An 11,685-nucleotide genomic window follows, 5' to 3' on the forward strand; every position below is an offset into this window, starting at 1 on the left:
TGATAGGTGATAATTGTAAGAATAATACGAATAAAACGAAACTATAACTTCAAGATATCGCAGGTGTTGTGATTAAAATGTGTTACATGATTGTTGTTATAAAAGATGAGCAGAAATGAGCAAATTGCTCTTTGGATTGTGACTTTGTGCACACTGGAAGACCACAATACAAAATGAAATTTTCTTGGACATATGGATTGGAGGTGCCCAAGAATAGGTGTGTAGGAGGGTGGAAGATATTATTTAGTCCATGCACACTTAGGGATAAGGAACATAACTAAGTGTGTATAGGAATGCAAAGCTCCAGCATTTTGACAAATTATTAGTAGTTAGTAGTAGTAATCTAAGAGCTTTATTATTGGGCTGACAAATGGTTTTTCAGGAACTGTACTAAACTGGTTCAAAACATACTTAGAAAACAGGAAATACTTTGTATCAATAGGTAACTTCACATCCGAGCAGACAAGTATCACATGTGGAGTTCCCCAAGGTTCCATCTTGGGACCCCTTCTGTTTAACATTTACATGCTCCCACTGGCACAGATTATAAAGAACAACAAAATAAACTATCACAGCTATGCAGATGACGCACAAATATATATCACAATGTCACCAGGAGACCGAGGCCCTGTACAGGCTCTTGGTAAATGCATCGAGGAAATCAATGACTGGTTGTGCCACAATTTTCTCCAGCTAAACAAAAACAAAACTGAAGTAATAGTCTTTGGCGCCAAAGAAAAACGATTACAGGTCACCAGAGAACTTCAATCTATACACCTAAAAACCACAAACCAGGTGAGAAATTTGGGTGTAGTGATGGATGCAGACCTAAACTTAGAAAAACACATTAAGACAATAACAAAGTCAGCTTACTATCACCTCAAGAATATTTCAAGGATAAAAGATCTGATGTCTCAACAGGACCTGGAAAAACTAGTCCATGCATTCATCTTTAGTAGGCTTGATTACTGTAACAGCATCTTTACAGGTCTACCTAAAAAATCAGTCAGACATCTACAGCTCATTCAGAACTCTGCTGCTCGAGTCCTCACTAAGACCAAAAAAGTGGACCACATCAGTCCAGCTCTGAGGTCCTTACACTGGCTGCCTGTCCGTCAGAGGATAGACTTTAAAGTTCTGATGCTGGTCTATAAAGCTCTGAATGGTTTAGGACCAAAATACATCAGTGACCTCCTGACCCAGTATGAACCTTCCAGATCCCTCAGGTCATCTGGATCCGGTCTTTTATCAGTTCCCAGAGTCAGAACCAGACACGGAGAAGCTGCATTCAGCTTTTATGCTCCTTATATCTGGAACAAACTCCCAGAAAGCCTCAGATCAGCTGAAACACTCAGTTTATTTAAATCCAGGTTGAAGACTCACCTGTTCTCAGCTGCATTTGAATAAAGCACCAAATCCACACTTTAAGCTTAAATTTCAAAACTTACATTTTAACTACTGATTTTATCTGTTTTGATTTTATATACTGTTTTGTTTGTTTGTTTGTTAATTAGTTAGTTTGTTTGCTTGTTTTAATCAATGTTAAATCATGCTTTTTATTTGTTTTTGTTTCTAATGTCTCTATAAAGCACTTTGAATCACCTTGTTGTTGAATTGTGCTATACAAATAAACTTGCCTTGCCTTGCCTTTGGCAAAATAAACAGTAAACTCAATTACACCAGTTATTACCAAAGATGTTATGAGATTTGATTGAAATGAACTGGGACTTCAGGGCTCAGTTTTTTGGCAAGTTTTAGAATATAAGGAACAGACCTGTAAAAACGGTTTGGATTTTAGATGGATTATGAATGCCATCACTTTCAGATGAATATAGAAATCAAGAACTGCCAAAGAAAAAACTTGAAGTGTGTGGAAACTGATGAATCTGGATGAATAAGAAGATGAGGCAACTTTCCAGTGGATAAAAACGCACTGTACAGAGAAAACCCAATCAACAATCACACGACCCCCAAGTGCTTGCCCAAGCGAGCAATGGCAACAGTGGGAAGGAAAAACTGCTGGTGGAATCTTCCTGTCTTCCTCACCTCACTCACAACCAGTTGTGGCAGATGGCCGCCCCTCCTTGAGCCTGGTTTCTACCTGTTTAAAGGGAGTATTTCCTTCCCATTTCTGCCAAGTGCTTGCTCAAAAGGGGGGTTGTTTGATTGGGGTTTATCTTTCAACATAAAGCACCTTAAGGTGACTATTGTTATGATTTGGTGCTATATGAATAAAATGTAACTGAATTATTCGTCCAAGAACAGAAACATTATGGTATACATTAAATCTTGTGCAAATGTTGTTCCATTGTTTAAGCAAAAGTGATTATTGGAAATATAAGAACCTGGTTATGCTCACCACTACTACACCCATTCACACATGCATTTATACAGCACTTTTCTCTGTACTTTTCACACACACACACACACACACACACACACACACACACACACACACACACACACACACACACACACTCAAATGAATGCCAATCGGGGTTCAGTATACTTCAGCATGCAGACTGAAGGAGGTAAAAATTAAGCCACTGACCTTCTGATTCCGACCATGTGAGCCGCAGCCATGAGACAATTCAATTCATTTTGCTTTTTTTCATACTGCCCCAATTCACAACAACAGTTGCTCGAAAGCTTTTTATATTGTAAGATAAAGTACAGCGATCACAGTGAAAAAAGCATTGTAAATTTATATTACAGCTGAAAGCAGTGAGACAGGCAGTGTAGCATGTGAGTGATGGCGGCAGGCAGTCTGTCCAGCTTCTCAGTGAGACGGGCAGTAAAGGGCTATGATTGACATGAGGTCTTGTCGCTTGTGCCTCGACACACCAGTTATCCACTACTTCCTGGGCCCTTTGTGCTGCTAAACACACACACACACAGACACCATCTGCTGTGGTAATTCACAAGCTGCATGCCGGAGCAGCACACAGCCTCCTCTCTTACTTTGCTTTCTCCTATTCATCCCTCTTTCACTCAGTCGCTGTCTTTTATTTGGAGGGAAAAAGCCAGGCTATTCAGAACTTTTGTTTGTAGCCCCCCCCCAGTCCCATTAGACACACACACACACACACATCAGAGGTACTCTGAGTTTTAAAATGTATTTATCTTCTTATATTTTATATGAAGCACAGGGCAGCAGTTCAATCAGCAGCTAATTCTCTTTCTAACCAGTCACTTAAGCAAATGTGACACAACTGCAGATATGGTTACATTTCCAATGGAAAACGATGATTTTATCAATGACCAAGAAAAACCTAGTCCTTACTTTGTATGGGATTCTTGACAATTCAATTGAGGATAAATTCATCAGTCACCAGCCTCAAAAATCGCAAGATCACAGCACCTCAGATAGAGCCCAGATAAATGCTACACAGAGTGCCAGTAGCAGACACATCTCTACATCAACTGTTCAGAGGAGACTGCACGAATCAGGCCTTTATGCTGAAATAGCTGCTAAGAAACCACAACTAAGGAAAAGCAACAAGCAGAAGAGATTTGTTTGGGCCAAGAAAGACAAGGAATGGACTTTAGACCAGTGGAAATCTGTGCTTTGGTCCGATGAGTCCAAATTTGAAATCTTTGGTTCCACCTGCTGTGTCTTTGTGGGATGCAGAAAAGGTGGCGTGATGTGTGGGGGTGCTTTGCTGGTGACACTGTTGGGGATTTATTCAAAACTGAAGGCACACTGAACCAGCATGGCTACCACTGGTTCCATCCGGTTTGCATTTAGTTGGACCATCATTTATTCTTCAACAGGACAATGACCCGAAACACACCTCCAGGCTGTGTGAGGGCTGTTTGACCAAAAAGGAGCATGATGGAGTGCTGGGCCAGACGGCCTGGCCTCCACAGCCACTTGACCTAAACCCAATGGAGATGGTTTGGGATGAGATGGATCGCAGAATGAAGGCAAAAGGGCCAACAAGTGCTCAGCGTCTCTGTGAACTCCATCAAGACTGTTGGAAAACAATTCCAGGTGACGACCTCATGAAGTTCATCGAGAGAATGCCAAGAGTGTATAAAGCAGTAATGAAAGCAAGGCGTGGCTGTTTTGAAGACTCTAAATATAAAACATGTTTTTAGTTTTTTCACACTTTTTTGTTTACTACATAATTCCATATGTTCTCAATCGTAGTTATGATGCTTTCAGTGAGAATCGAAAGTGTAAATCATCATGAAAATTAAGAAAAACCATCAATAAGACAGTGTGTCCAAACTTTTGATTGGTAGTGTGTGTCAGGTCACACAACAACCTGAGCCTATAGCAGCAAAGCTAAGGGCTGATTCAGGGTCACTTGATCCAACCTTAACTACAAGTTTTATTAAAAATGAAAATAGCACTGTATAAAGTAATTATTCCAAAGAGGGTATTTGCATCTGGAAACCAAACTGGGGGATGCTTCCACAGCACAGGTGTTCTGCCTCTTGTTCTACTTTTGGAAATGCTAGGTCCCACAAGTCAGCCTGCACTCTGAGAGTGCATTGATAAGATACAATGATTGTTTAGGGTTTTAAGGGTTTTACTCTTACTTGAGTAACTTTTTTGACGACTACTTTTCACTTTTACTTGAGTAATAATATTTTAAAGTAATGCTACTCTTACTTGAGTACAATTTTTGGATACTTGACCCACCTCTGCCTGAATCCCCTTCGTGGTTGAACACTGCAGGCACTTTCACTGAAACTGCTGTTTGGTGTCTTTGTCAGAACTGCAGCTGTTTAAAGCACTTTGAGTGCTCGAAGTAGAAAAGTGTTATATAAGAACCAGTGTATTTACCATAACTGGAAATGCAACGTTCATTACAAATGATCGGCAGCATTTAATAACTACAACAACATTTTCATTTATATCTCCCATGGAAATGAGTCTCATATAACTTAAAAGGAATGAGTACAACAGAGTCACTTTTCCATTTACCAAAACTAAATATTTAATATTCACTTTTTAGTTAAACAATAGTCAAACATCAAATATGAAAACTCAAAAAAATGTCACACAAAAATTAAAAAATTTAGGCAACCGACTTCTTCAGTGTAACAGTGTTTTCTTGGTCTCCAGTAATGACACAATATGCTGTTAATATTTAATAAATATTAAAAAAATATCAAACACAAAGGCAATGTGTGCTTTTGAATATCTGAATATCACGTTTGATGAATTCCACTGTGAACTGAAACTCTAAAACTCTAAACTGTACATCTGTCCTGGTTCTGTTATTTGTCAGTACCTACTTGGTTAACATTCATATTCAAAATGACTATCAGAAATTTCTTGTAGTCTAGTTACTGCAGCAAAAAAAAAGAAAAAAGAAAAACAACAACAAAAAACAAAACAAGATACTGTGCTTTGATACAGTGATCCAGACTCTTGGGTCTATAAGTTGTGAAACAGTTTACCAGCTTCCAGACTATACTGTACACTGATAAGATTCAATGAATTCTGACAAAGATGGAACATATTTCAGAAATAGTAACAAAAATAGCCGATTTAACAGATATAATAAACTAGTAATACATTAGTAGTATAAATTAGACTTGTGTGATTTACATCAGACAGTTGTGGCTAGGTGTTAGCGTATGTTGTCTGTGCTTAACTGTATGAAGCTTATTAGACATTATGAAACAGATGATACGTAAAAGAGAATTTTGCCAAAGTGCTTAAGATACTTTTTCAATTATCTTTTTTTTTTTCTTAAAGACATCTACTACATCATGTGTAATTTTTTTATGTCATGTGTAATTTTCATGGCAAATATTAATCGCAGTTAAATCGCAGAAGATGGCAGTAAAAAAATCTGGAGCTGTGATGTCATCTAGTACACTGCAGTTCCAATTGTAGAACGACTGTGCTGCATTCTTACGAAGTCCAGACTAGCGAGAACGCGAGGACGGACTCACGTACTTGAGAAACGGCCTAACAGTCTGCAGTCTATGAACTAACCTCAGCTAATGCCAGCGAATGTTAGCTGGCGTTGGTGGTGAAGTATCCTTCATTAATAGTAAAATAGTAAAATTCACACAGCAATAGTAAATCGAAGATACTGAAGTTTCGCCCATCCCATTCTTCTTATGAAGCAGTGTCAGAATTTCCAAGTAAAAAATCAATTCCTGTTGCTGTTGTGCTGGCTCCGGGTCCATTGTGTAGCTGACGCCACCAACATTAATAGGATGCTTACATTAGAGGTTCTTATTGTGTGTTTATTCTTCTTATTGCGTGTTTTGTTTGGGTTTCCGGCAATCAGAATCAGAGAAACTATATTAATCCTGTGCCTGACTGCAATTAATCACCAAAATTGGAGAGGTGATATAGAGGGGATAGTTTAACATATGAACCAGGAAATGATCGCTGTGTGTTCCATTTATTTCAACAAAGTAACTGTCTAGCCGTGAGGCTGGGTCTCGACTGACTCGAACCACTGTTAGAGGTGATTGTGAACTGGCAATTAGACAGACCACCTTTTCACAGAATGTCATATCAGGGAGTGAGCTTCTGGAATACAACTCTCCCCATCTTTAAGAATCACTTAAAAGGGCGGCTGAGGGACACACAAACATGTGATTATGTTTAATAATCATGCTTTATATTGGACATGAAAAAGAGGTAGGGTATTATAAAAAAGGAAACAACTATTAGTGTAATGGGTCAGTGCAATAACAGGACAGTCAGGGCATGTGTAATACTGGGGTTTGTGCAATATAATTGATTGTTTGAGCGTTTCCGTTTTCCGTTGTTGTTATGTATATCGTCTTCTCTTGTCCACTCTTCTTGTCATTGTTTGTTCTAGTATAATGTGATCACTGTTTTTGTCCTTGTCACATGATCTGTAAATAGTGTCTCTGCATGTTTTTACTAACTTGTGTTTAACACCAACCTGCCTGAGGGTCTGCAGATGGAAATTAGCCAAAGGCTATGATCTGGCATTTTTACATTTGTTTAAATGTTCATTAATATGCATTGCCCCTCTTTCTAAATAAAATAAAATAAATAAAAAACAAAGTAACTCTATTCTGAATATCACCTATTTAAGCAGTAACTGGGGCGACCGTGGCTCAGGGGGTTGGGAAGCGTATCTGTAACCGGAAGGTCGCCGGTTTGATCCCTGGGCTCTCTGTCCTGGTCGTTGTGTCCTTGGGCAAGACACTTTACCCTACCGCCTACTGGTGTTGGCCAGAGGGGCCGATGGCGCGATATGGCAGCCTCGCTTCTGTCAGTCTGCCCCAGGGCAGCTGTGGCTACAACTGTAGCTTCCTCCACCAGTGTGTGAATGTGAGAGTGAATGAATAGTGGCATTGTAAAGTGCTTTGGGTGCCTTGAAAAGCGCTGTATAAATCCAATCCATTATTATTATTAACTGTAACAGAATACAGTTACTTATATTTTTTTTTTTGTTGTTGCTTGTTTTTTATTCCGTTACTCCCCAACACTGGCTATATACCAGTGCGTATAGTTTGTTTTTCAGCATCATTTTTTACCTTTAGATTATAACCGGATATGAAAATTTCCTGAATTTAGTGACTCTGTATTTCAGAATTTTTTCATTAGAAGGTTACAGCTCTGTAACTGTTAGGAGACCTGGGTCATCGACCCAGAGTTTTGAGTTTTCATTATTACTGAACTTTGATTTTGATATTTTTCATCATTTCTAGTCTTTTGGTTTCTTTGTTAGAGTTCTGTCTTATGGTTTATGTCTCTTGTTCTATAGTTGCTCTGTCTCCCCTGTCAGCTATATCCCCTTATATCAAGTCTGCGTCTTTGTGTTGTTTCCTGTTTTACTTTGTGTCTCATGTTAATGTCTCATTAGCCCTAATTTATCCCAGCTGTGTTTCCCTCCTGTCTCTCATTCACTGATTGCTCCCTCTGTGTATTTAAGTCCTGTGTTTTCCTTTGTCTGTGTCGTGATCGCCATCATCCAACGCTGTGTGTTCCATCCATCCATCCATCCATCCATCCATCCATCCATCCATCCATCCATCCGCCTGCCAGTTTAGTTTCTGTATTCCCAGTTTACCCAGTTTTTATGTTTTTGTCATTTACTAAATGACATTTAGTAATAAATCTTTATTTTGAGTCTGCACTTTTGGTTCATCATTCTTCCTATCCTGCCTGCACACGCCCCACACATGACAGACACTCAACTGTTCAAGTGCTAAAATAACTAAGCAAACCATACGAGACTGTATTTTGTATTGTGGTGTAAAGTCATAATCATGTGACCTAAGGTTGGGTATCTTGTAATAAACAAGATTAATGCATTAGTGCATGAATACATGTAAACTCACTCTTTCACTATTGTTCTTTTATGAACATATAAACAAACAACTGTCTTACTTATGTCCTCTTTGCTTTCCTCCTTTCCTTTGCTTGCCCCCTGGTAACAAATGAGTGCTGATGAGGAAGAAGAGGAAAGACATGAAAGCATCCTAAATATCAGACGAGATAACCACAATACTCGAGGTCTTTGGTGTCACGGGAAAAGCATTGTCTTACTTCCCCTCTATGGTTCTTCAGTTCAGTTCAGTTCGTTTTATTTCAAACATTTCAAACATGTGCCTTCACAATCATTAAAAAATACCATTCCATTATTTGTTTGAAAAGGAGTAGGCAGAAGTATTTACTTATTTGTCCCTACCCCCTCAAGTTTTACCTCTCATTCATTTAATTTTCTTTTAGTCTTAAATTAAACAAACAACATATGAAACAAAATAAAGCAAAACAAAACAAACATACATAAATCAAAAACAAGAAATAATCAAGCTCCACCACAGTATAGTTTCTTTCATATGAAAAATACAGAATGTGTAAATTTGCAGATTCACAAGTTATAGAAAAACAAACAAACAAAAAACAAAAAACAAAAAAGAACTAAAACACCATTTTTTGTGTTTCTTTATGTCCTCCAGTTCCTCCTCGTTAACGTTGCTCCTCTTAGGCGGCATCTTATCAGCGTTAAGGCCCGCTGGTTGCGAAGCTCCTTGACAGTTGCTGAAACCCGGCCTGTCCTGACAGTTAACCTCGCTGGCTGCTGGTGGAGCGAGGCTCGGCCTGCCAGCCAGCCTTGCTGGTTAGTGTTGGTACCCGGCATGGCCTGGCAGCTAGCCTCGTTGGCTGGTGATGGAGTTCTGTCTCTGAAGAAGAAAAACAGGGGATGTTGAGTACAGACCTCTCCCTGTATTTGCTGTAACATGGGACACAATAATCAGCAGTGCTTTGCTAGTGGCAGCAAACACACTCACTTTGCTAGACACCCATCACCAGGTTCAGTAATGTAGAACATGCTGAAAAAATAGGATAAGTTAATTGTTAATGGTGCCAAAGGAGCTTGTAAAGAAAAGCGTCTGGACTTCTTTAAGTTGCTTGAAGACGTTTCACCTCTCATCCGAGAAGCTTCTTCAGTTCTAAGGTTAAATGGTGGAGAGTCCCAGATATAAACCTAGTGGGAGTGACCCCCCACAGAGGGACAAAAGGACCCCCTGATGATCCTCTAATCGCCTGAGCCAAGGTGGGAAACTGGGTGTGGGTCCCAATCAGCCAGGTTTTCGGGTGTGTTCATTGTGAAACCTGGCCCCACCTTATCATGCGAATTCCTGAGGTCAGATGGCCCAGGATGTGAGTGGGCATTAAGGCGTCTGGGGAGGGATCTCAAAACTGGATTATAGATGGCAGAGAGTTGGTGTCGTAAACCCCCGCCTCTGTTCAAAGATGGTCGCTCACAGTGGACATAGATGGCTTCTTTCACTCCTCTTTCAAACCATCTGTCCTCTCTTTGAAGGTTACTTTGAAGGTTGCTACAGCAACCTGTTGCAAGATGAAAACAGGCTGGCTCAGGTAAAATAAGACTCAGTGAGGACTCTGGGTCCACCAGCTCCAGAAACCATTTTCTTATGCTTATTCAGGGTCACACTTTAGGGGGTATCTGTGACTCAGGCAGATGGGGTGATCTACCAATCCACAGATTGAACCGGTTTTGCCCCCAGTGCATCCATTTGAGTGTGCTAATGTTAGATAAGCCACTATAGAGGGAAAAAGTGCTTGATTTGTCTAATTCTAAACTCAAGGTGTATTTAAGTAGAAAAGCGCTTTGAATGTATTACAGGGGTGTGAATCATAAGACTTATGATAAAAAGGCTAAAGTTTTATGCCTTTTTTTATTGCCTCACCAAAGTAATGAAATAAATAAATAACAGAAAGTGTCTGGGTTCTTTTTGTTTTTTTTTACAATGGGTTCCCAGTTTAAAAAAAAAAAAAAAAAAACTTTTGTAATTTTGTCAATACAGCATTACGGCTGCCGTAGGGTGGAGCTTCGCGGAGTAATCTGGGTCCAAAAACTCCGTCCACTTCAGGTCCCAAAGTCAAACGAACACTGTCTAAATTCTTTCATCTTTAATTAAATCATCAGCGTTGCTGCTTTATCGGGTGTAACAATTAAGTTTTACATCCAGGCATCCATGAAAACGGAATTTATTAAATTTAACGGAGTTAGAAGTTAACAGGAAGTTAGCTCGCTAGTTTACACCTAAACATTTCACAGCATGTTCTGACTGAGAGATTTTTGAAACTAATTCAAACGTCCAGCTCTGCTGTCACTTCCAACATAAATGAAGACAGAAAACTAAACAGCAGTGGTGTTTGCAGGGTTACTGAAGTTGGACTAGCTGGTATATAATGTTGTGCTACGTGATTGCTAGCGACACAGCTATGTTAGCATAACATTAGCACAGTGAAGCTGGAGGATGAACGCTAACTTTTTTTCCACTCGATAAAAGTTAACGTGAGTATTCTGGTGGCAAATGCAGTCGCATAGCAGGATGCTGTACACGGGCCAAACTTCAGTCAGGAGAACAACTGAGATCATTCATCCACAATACAGGGTTAGTCATTAATATACTGCAACAACATGGGAATAGAGCAGCTGCGAGAGAATTCAACATTAATGAATCAATGTTACGGAAGTGGAGGAAGCGCAGTTTTTGGCTTTCCCCATATTTCAACAGTGCTTCATCTCTTTGCTGTGACTGTCGCCCGCCATCATTTGCAGATGATAATGGTTGTAGCCGCTGCGATGCTTTCGACCAAAACAGGCGCAGCTTGATGACATCATCAACATGCGCTATCGGGATAGAGCGATATAGTCAAAATCTCTATCGTTGGCCAAATTTATATAGTTTCTATCATATATCGTTTATATCGCCCACCCCTAGAGTAAATATTTTGTCAGTCTATGTTTTTAAGATTTTTGGGACTGAGTACAATAGCCTGAGCTGAAATTAGAGGTCATCCAGGCTTTTATGTTGGTAAGACATGCCTCTAGTTTAACTAGTTTACTTATGCCATCTGCCTTTGTTGATAAATAAAACTGGACAATGAAAATCTAGGTGCTCTTTCAAAAATGGTCAAAATGTGCATACTACCTCTGCTATGGTCGGGCAGTCAGCTAAACGCCTTCCCCACATCATGTCTCTGACGACACGATTCCCGGTTGTGGCTGTCCCCAATGTGGCTGTCATGAAGCAATTTTTAAAGAAGCAGGAAACGGGAAGAAAGAGCTCTGGTGTGGCAAATCACAAAAGAATTGGACTAGAAATCAGTGGAAACAGGTCTTAATGAGTGATGAGTCATTATTTACAAGATTTTTGACTTCTCTAAACTGTAGGGTAAGCCAGTAGATG

Source organism: Rhamphochromis sp. 'chilingali' (genome assembly GCF_963969265.1).
Source record: "Rhamphochromis sp. 'chilingali' genome assembly, chromosome: 6".
Lineage (NCBI taxonomy): Eukaryota > Metazoa > Chordata > Actinopteri > Cichliformes > Cichlidae > Rhamphochromis > Rhamphochromis sp. 'chilingali'.